This window comes from Carlito syrichta, unplaced genomic scaffold (genome assembly GCF_000164805.1).
Source record: "Carlito syrichta isolate Samal-C Ts95f unplaced genomic scaffold, Tarsius_syrichta-2.0.1 Scaffold294715, whole genome shotgun sequence".
NCBI classification, from domain to species: domain Eukaryota; kingdom Metazoa; phylum Chordata; class Mammalia; order Primates; family Tarsiidae; genus Carlito; species Carlito syrichta.
This window is the reverse complement of record NW_007238811.1, coordinates 60,221-69,456: the sequence shown is the minus strand read 5'-3', so window position 1 is coordinate 69,456 and position 9,236 is coordinate 60,221. Positions and strand designations below refer to the sequence as shown.

Here is a 9,236-nt window from a genome sequence, read left to right as displayed (position 1 = left end):
TCCTGTAGGTCTCTGTTGGACCTCCCGGATGAAAGCTGAGAGCTTGGCGAGACCTCATCTCTACAATAAATATTTTAAAAAAAAAAAAAAAACTGAGAGCCTCTTGCCGGAGTCTGAAACCGTCGTACCTCCTTGTAATGAGAATGTGTATTCTAAGGTGGTCCTAAGTCTTCCATTGCCAAAATTTCAAATAAAAGACTTTGCACATTGGAAAGAAGATAAGAAGAGAGCCCCTTGAGGAACGTTAAAAATTGGAGTTCCGGGGTGCCAAGTATATAGCAGGGATTTGCTGACTCTCTGGTTTTTGAGTCGGAGTCTTACTCCATCATCCAGGCCAGGGTGCAGTGGCACGTTCACCGCCACCACAGCCTCGACCTGCTGGGTTCAGGCATCCTTCCTCTTCATCTTTCCAAATAGCTGGAACTACAGGCACGCTACCACGCCCGCCTAACTTTTTACTGTATTGTAGAGACGAGGTCTCGCCAAGTTGCCCCAGCTGGTTTCGAATCAGACAGTCCAGTCGCCTTGGCCTCCCAAAGTGCTGGGATTACAGGCTTGAGTCTCCATGCTGGCAATTTGCTGATTCTTAAAGGGTTAAGTATCCAAATTTTCCTGGAGGATGCTCTAGAACAATTTCAATAAATATTACAAAGAACTGTAATTTCAAGTTCTGTGTGTTCGGGCATGGATAGGGTGAGGGTGAAGGGATGGATGGAATGGCGGGAGGCGCAACACCGCCAGAGCCGGCAAGCCGGAGGTGCACGCTGGCAACACTCTGGCAACCTAGAGATCCGCGTAACGCAAAGAATTGCAACACACAAAGAGGTGAAAGAAGATAAGATTTATTTTTTAAAAGTTCACTCCCCACAGACAGGGAGCAGACCTACACTCTAGGTGAGTGTGGCCCTGTCGTCCCCCACCGCCCCCCACCCTCGGTCCTGGCTTAAATCCTTTCCCCTGGAGATGTATGTTGCAATCAGGTAGACTTGACTGCGTGACTTCCTTATCCACTACCTGTGGATGTCTTGGAGATCCTGTGACACAGAGACCCACTAATATCCGCCACATTATCATAGCCCCTAGAGAAGGGCGTGACAAGGATTCTAATGCTCCTGCACCTTCCTGAAGGACATTCCTTAGAACTAATGGAGGGTGCATTTCCTCCTATCAGCCATGCATTCCCAGTGGGTAGCTTGGTGGATCCTTGACTTCCTTGTAGATAGCACCCAATTTACTCCCCCTCTGAGCAATCATAACTTTTGTAATTACAAGTTTCATGACTTTTACAATCTTTGCCACAGACACATTGATATGATGTCTTAGCCCTTATAAATTCCCTTTACTCTAGGCAAGCTTAATTGCCACTATGAGATACCTCTGGCATCAGGAAATCTGTTTCTGAAAAGACAAACTCTGGTAAAGTTAATTTTATCTAAAATATGCATTTCTCCAAAACATAGCTTCTACTTTCTCATCATTGTATTAAAGTTTAGAAACAAGATAAAAAGATGCATTTCCCACTCTCAGTCTGTCTTTCACTATAAAGCATAGCAAGTTTCCAAGGACAACCATAATGAACTCGTCCACAAATAGCTGTCAGCTTGCTTGTCAAGTATTTATAGACTGACGGTCTGGAGACTGTTTTATGGCCTGCAGTACTCTCCCGCTGGTGACAAGAAAGAACAGGTCCAAGCAGCAGACACTTGCTGCTGTCCTGACAGTTGTGCCCTTCACAACATGTCTTTTCTTTAATAAGTTTACATTTTTAGCCAGGTGTCTCATGCCTGTAATTCCAGCACTTTGGGAGGCTGAGGCAAGAGGATTGCCTGAGGCCAGGGGTTTGAGACTAGCCTGGGCCACATGGTCACACCTCAGCTCTACAATAAATCAAAACAAAAATTAGCCAGGCGTGGTGGCACATGTCTGTAGTTCCAACTACTTGAAAGGCAGAGGCAGAAGGATTGCCTGGGCCCAGCAGGTCAAGACTGCAGTGGCCGTGAGTTTGCCACGGCACGCCAGCCTAGGCGCCAGAGTGAGACTCTGACTCAAAATAAAAGGCCCAGACAGGGTATGACAGGGAGTTAGAGGAGGGCTTTCTCTCCTTCCTGAATAATCAGTGATGTATTCCAACCTAGCAAGCAATGCTTCTATTCATATAATATGTATTACTTTATATAAGATAGTTTCTATTTACTTGTTTGTTTATTTATTTATTTATAAGATATGAGGTTTAACTATGCTGCCCAGGCTTGCCTTGAGCTCATTCCTCAAAGTATCCTCCTAATTTAGCCTCCCAAGTAACTGGGACTCTAGGCACCTGCTACTGCAACAGGCCATTTATTTTAAGACTCAGAAACTTTAGATAAGAGCAAATTATCATATTCTGTTTCCTGCCAGGAAATTGTGTGGCCTTCTAAAAATCAAAACCCTGTGCAAAGAGGACATCTTATCCCTGATATAAAGGTTTTGCTATGGTCCGAGCAGCGCTAGGCTCCTCCCATTGATACAAATAAATCAAAGGGACAGGGAACTGGTAGAAGTTTATTTCTGAGTTTGAATCCAGGGAGCAAAGCCAGATTCAAGGTCTTTCTAAAATGGTTCTGCTCACCTTCTAGGCTTTTACAGTTCACTTTTATGGTCCAGAGTTGTCAGTACCTATACGTTAACCATATGACTATCATCCAGGCTGGAATGCAGTGGCATGCTGCTCTCGGCCACCATATCCTCAACCTGCAGGGCTCAGGTGATCCTTCTGTCTCCACCTTCCATGCCCAGCTAATTATTTTTTTTCTTATTATAGAGATGAGTTACCATCAAACCCCCAGGTTCAGACAATCCTCTCGCCTTGGTCTCTCAAAGTGCTGGGTTTACAGGCTTGAGCCAACGTGCCCATTCAGGAATAAAATTTCTTCTACCAGTTCTCCTGCCCATTTGATTTATTGGTATCATGGGGAGCAGCCAAGCATTACTCAGACCATAACAATTGGCGCCCGTGTTGTAGGACCTTAAACAATGGGATCTCCTGATAGAGATGCCCTAGCAACTGCTGGAGCCACTTTGTGCTCTGGGGACTCTCTGGAGAGGAGTCCTGCCGACCACGACCAAACTTTGATGAACAATTAAGAAAGAGGCCTTGCTATTGTGAACAATGCTGTGATAAATGTACTGTACCCCACAATTTTAAAATAAAAAAAATTTTAAAAAAGAAAGAGGCCTTAGCCCTGGTGAGATGGCTCAAGCCTGTAATCCCAACACTTTGGAAGGCCAAAGCGAGAGGATTGCCTGAGCTCACAGGTTCAAGACCCACCTGGGCAAACTTGGTGAGACCTCGTCCCTACAATAAATCAAAATATTAGCCAGGCATGGTAGCACACGCCTGTAGTTCTAGCTACTTGGAAGGTTGAGGAGGAAGGATGCCTGAGCCCAGCAGGTCGAGGTTATGGTAGCCGTGAGCATGCCACTGCACTCCAGCCTGGACAACAGAGTGAGACTCTGACTCAAAAAAAAAAAAAAGAGGGCTTTCCGAGTATCCGATCTTATAAAGTGGACAGGCTTATTCAGTAAGCCAACCCTGGACATACACAAGGGTGTGAGGGAAACTTTCTTACTTGGGCTCTTCAGGACCACTTTGTAGGCACCAGAGGAATGCTGAACCAACCCATTAGTGCTTTTGTTGAGATATCCTTTTGTATTTGAATTTGCTAAGAAAGTCAGCTGATTTGTTATGCTTTATTTGATGGGACATGTCATATTTTAAAAACTTGATTGGCGCACATTTCTTTTATGTGGTTTTATGTTTTCCTTAGTGTTGCTATCTCCCTTTGTTTGTGTAGTATTTATATAGGCGGCAAAGCCCTCAGGAGGATAGGAAATTCCACCTTTATGAACCCAGACTTCGGTCTGGGTCGAAGTTCAGAGGCACTTTTCTCTTTGGTCTGTACAAACATAATCTCTTAGGTGACTGAGGGGCTCACAAAGGTGTCAGAGATCAACTCCCATGACATGCAAGGACCTCATAGGGACCTCTCCATTCTAGTCATAAAGGACTCTGCAAGCTCCAGAAGGCCCAAGACTTGATCAGATGCTCAGTGGACCTGAAGCCACACCAGACCCCAGAAACAGTGATCGGAGAGTTGGAAAAGGTCCAAGAGACTGATCACCTGGAAGCTGAAAGGGACCCTAGTGTTCCTGAGGGATGCCCCCTTTGATTTATTGGTATAAAGGGGAGCAACCAAGTGTTACTCTGACCATAACTGTTTAGGAATGCATGATTTCATCTCCTCGATGGAAAATGATTTATTATTTCACCTAAAATTTTATCAACAGTGCTGGCTGTTTTGTAAAAAAGATGTTACTGAAGCTATTAATGATGATTACATCTTTATTCAAACGAAGAAACAAAATTGTTTTAAAGAAACATATCTGTGACAGGAGAAAAAAATGTTAAGATCTTAGTGAAGTTTGAGCAAGAGATATTGAGATCAGAGAAGTCAGAGAATGAAGCTGAGTCCATGGCCATCCTGGAACCTTGAACACACTCAGGATTTGATGTCCAAATATTGATTTTTTTTCAAACTTGAAAACTTTTTCAAGATTTGAGGTAAACTCCCTAGCAGCTGCTGGAGCCACTTTGTGGTCTGCGAACTCTCTACTTTGTGCTCTGGAGACTCTATATTACTCTCCAGAGAGTCCCCAGAGCACAAAGTGGTTCCAGCAGCTGCTAGGGCATCTACCTCAAATTTTCTACAATAAATCAAAAAATTAGCTGGGCATGGTAGAGCGTGCCTTTAGTTCCGGCTACTTGGAAGGCTGAGGCAGAAGGATTGCCGGAGGCCAGCAGGTCGACGCTGGGTTGGGTGCTCAGCAGGTCGACGTTGGGGGGGCCATGAGCATGCCACTGCACTCCAACCTGGGCGACGGAGTGAGACTCCAGACAAAACAAAAAAAAGAGTTGCCAGATAGGTAAAAATGAATAGGGAGCTTGTGCTCCCTATTTTTTCCTCTAGCTAATGTTCAATGAGGACTTATTGGATACCAGGCATATATTAGGTGCATAGGACACATCAGGAATAGGATTGCTAGCTGTCTGTGATATAACATATGCCCTGAATTTAATGAATTTGTCCTGGATCCAGTATTGACTTTGCCAGGATGCCTTTAATGTCCTGTATTCAGCTTTTTTTAGTCATGGTATTTCACTATGTTGCCAGGCTTGTTGAGCTCCTAGACTCAAACAATCCTCCCATCTATGCTATTGGAGTATCGGGGACTATAGACACGGGCCCCCATACCTGACTATATTCAGCTTTTTACAAGGAATTACAATAAGTCAGCAGTTACAGCTATTTTTCTCTCACTGCAATTGTCAATTAAATCACTTAGTGCCGACTATACCCACAAAATCATACTTCTACAAATAAAGATCTGAACAATACCTAATGGTCTTCATGCAGGTTTGGTAAGGAAAGACCAAAGAGAGAATGAGAATTAAAATTATTTATATTTGGGAAAGGAAAAGACTATTTGGGGGAAATGTCTTGAAATTTAGTTTACCCACCATTTTACCAATAAATAAATAAATAAATAAATTCTGCCCAACTGAAGGTCTGGCAGAGAAAAATATTTGAAATAGATGGTGGAAAATAAGTAAATATTAAACTAATTTTTTACTTATAATCATTTTTAAAAGGAATCTCTCTAATTTGGATATTTACTTCCTTATTTAAGTGAGAGAAATTTGCTATAGATGTGGACAATGGCTACACCAAATAGAAAAATTGAACTGTGACCCATAATCTATGCCAGCATGTCCAGGAATCCAAGTTGGTATCTACAGTAACCACCCCAAAAAGTCAGAATACTATCTATAGCAACCAGGCCTGGAAGCCAAGCAAAAACCCACATACCAACTGGCTTAAAATGGCCAGGACATTTTTGACAACTGATAGCTTCCCTAATAGTTACCCATGCATTCATCTTAGGACCAGTTGGAGAAAGTCGTATATGTACTATCAGCAAACCACATAGAATGTCAACCCTCTAAATACAACTCCCCACCCCCACCCCTGTTTGCATACACACACACACACACACACACACACACACACATCTTCATGACAACAGCCTCCAATCAGGGAATATCTGATACCTTCCCTTTTATTAAGTACAAAACTTTCACTATAAGGCTTTTCTACATCTCTGCTTACCGGAAGCTCTGTCAAGTGCAAGAGATTGTGGTTGACTCCCTTCAGTAGGCTCTGAACAAATAGGCTTTATTTGTTTTCATAAGAGTATCCACTTATTTCCAAATAATCTCTGTTTGAAATCCAAGAATGCTACTGTTAAGCATGCTTATTAATGAAGGCTTAATGAACAAAGGATTGGTATAATGGAAAACGACCACTGTAGAAATTATTTTACAATGTATCATGGTTAACATAGAGGTCTCGGTGAGATAAGGTCTAAACTGTTAATCACCGTGGAACACAGCCATCAGACAGCTGTGCTACCCACAAAATCCCTTGTGCCAAATCTTTTCAAATTTGCCTTGACGTAAGTTAGCAAGAAGTGTGAACACCAATATCTTTGAATTGAGTTTCTTGGCTACTTATTCTCAGTTTGGTGCCTTTTTTATTGGCTCCCATGACATTGGCATCTGTGGGAGTATCGCACTTTTTGAAAACCTCTTATTTCTATCTTTTGTGTAACTGCTCTGTGTGGTGCCATCTAAAAGTGTTTTTGTCTTGATAAGAATATTAAAACTCAAGCATAGGCCCTGGTAACTGTTGTTTCAACTGGCCTCACATATCAGTAGTTTCTTTCTTTTCTTTTTCTTTTTTTTTTTTTTATTTATTGTAGAAACGAGGTTTTGCCATGTTGTCCAGGCTGGTCTCAAACCCGTGGACCCAGGCAATCCTCTAGCCTCCACCTCCCAAAGTCCTGGGATTATAGGCGTGAACCACCACACCCAGCCAGTAGTTTCTGATTCTTAATAAACTGGTGACCATTTGGACAGAATTTGCTGTAGCTTACCAATAAAATGGGATAAGATTCTCTCACCTTATTCTTTTTGGGTTTTTTTTGTCTGAAGGGTTAAACATTGATCCAGAGAGAGTATTCTCTCAGATTTCCTGCACACTGAGGTGTGAAAGTTGTGTCCTCCTGGAAAAGCAGCTACCTATCATGTTGTAGGAACCAGGAACAAGATACACAGACATTACATCCCTCCCTAATATTGTCAGTTTTTATGGGGTTGTCTAAGACTAAATATTAACTTTCATATTCTCTTTCTAAATGACATAACTTCACCAGAATGATTTTTGCCTTCAGAGGTTACTAGGAGAAACATAACAGTTGAAAATTTGTTAACTTTAGAGATACCTTAGGGAAAAAAATGTTTTCTTGGGTCAAAGGAGCAGTTTTTTATTTGAATAAATTTTATTGGTATGATCTCTAAGGTCCTGAATGAAAAAATTATTTCACTAAAAGTTTCCCTGGGCAAAGCCAGTGAGCATTTTGACAAACTTAAGCAAAATCTAGACTCATTTTCCTATTTAGTTCTCCCCCACCTTGAACTCCAGTTTCCTCCTTATATCTAGCTCTCCCTCTTCCCCCTTATCCTTCTGATCTCTCTCCTTCTGTACATCCTTCTTTCTCTCTCCTTTATGCAGGCCCCCATCTTCTCCCCAGTGAATCTCCTTAAACTCCAAAATGCCAATTACCTCTAAAGAACTATATTTTTCAAGATCCTGGTTTGTTGGCAACTGTCAAATTTAAACCTTAGACCCAGGCTGAAGTAACACCTAAAGAATTTCCTAAACCCTAATAAGCAAATATTCATAGAGGAACTTAGAATTCTTACAGATGCATATGACCTGGAGTTATGTGATTTATACCATGCTATGGTTTGAACATTTGTCTTCTTCAAAACTCATGTTGAAATTTAATTGCATTTAAAAGTTTAAAAATAAAAATAAAGGATCCCCCCCAAAAAAGAAATGTAATTACCATTGTAACAGTGTTAAGAGGTGGGACCTTTCAGAGGTATTTAGGTCATGAGAGATTTACCCTCATAAGTGGACTAATGCCATTATCACAGAGATGAGTTCTCGTTCCCTGTTTCTCTCTCTGTCTTAGTCTCTCTTTGCCCTTCTGTCCATGAGATGACTTATGTCATGTTATGTTCAGCAAGAAGGCTGGCATCTTGGTACTGGACTCCACAGCATGCAGAACTGTAAGCCAATAAGTTTCTTTTCTTTATAAATTACTCTGTGGTATTCTGTTATAGAAGCACAAGACATATTAACACATAGAACTTGTATGCATGTTGGTACGAACCTCAGATGATAAATCCCGAATGATAAAAGCCAATTAGACTGACCGTGATAGAAAGCTACAGGATATCTTTTATACACACAGACACACTGCCAGGAAATTAAGCTAAAGTATCCTAAAACAATACATAAAACATTTTAATCAAGATAAATTTGACCAGATTAGCTATGATTTTTTTTCTTTTGAGTTGGAGTCTCACTCTGTCACCCAGACTGGAGTGCAATGGCCGCTCCCAGCCACTGCTGCCTCGACCTGCCGAGCTCCGGCGATTTTTCCACCTCAGCCTTCTAGGTAGCTGGAACTACAGGCACGCACCACCACGCCCAGCTATTTTTTTTTTTTTCATGTAGAGATGAGGTCTCACCAAGTTGCCCAGGTGGGTCTTGAACCTGCAGGCTCAGGCAATTCACTCTCCTCAGCCTCCCAAAGCACAGGATTACAGGCTGAGCCACCAAGCCCGGCTAGCTATGATTTTAAAAGATGACAACATTGCTGGCAAGAATTTGGAGAAATTGAAACCCTGTAAATTTTTATGAGCATGCAAAATGGTGAAGCCATTATGAAAAAACATTACAGCAATTCCTGCAAAATTAAAAATAGAATTATACACAATTCAGCAGTTCTACTTCTGGATGTATACTCTAAACAAATCTAGAGCAGGGTTTCAAAAAGATAGTTTCACATCTGTGTTCACAGAACTATTATTTCTAATAGCCAGAATGTGAAGGCAATTATAGTGTTCATTGATGAATGACTGAATAAAGAAAAAATGGTTGGATTGCCTGAGCCCACAGTTTTCGAGACCCGCCTGGGCAAGTGAGACCTCATCTCTACAATAAATCAAAAAAAATTAGCCGGACGTGGTAGTGCGTGCCTGTAGTTCCAGCTACTTGGAAGGCTGA

At 41.8% G+C, this 9,236-nt stretch overlaps 1 pseudogene; it reads left to right on the top strand.

Annotated features, from left to right (window-relative positions):
• Positions 1–684: 684 nt before the first annotated feature.
• Positions 685–9,236, top strand: part of LOC103256716 — an 11,317-nt pseudogene continuing 2,765 nt past the window's right edge.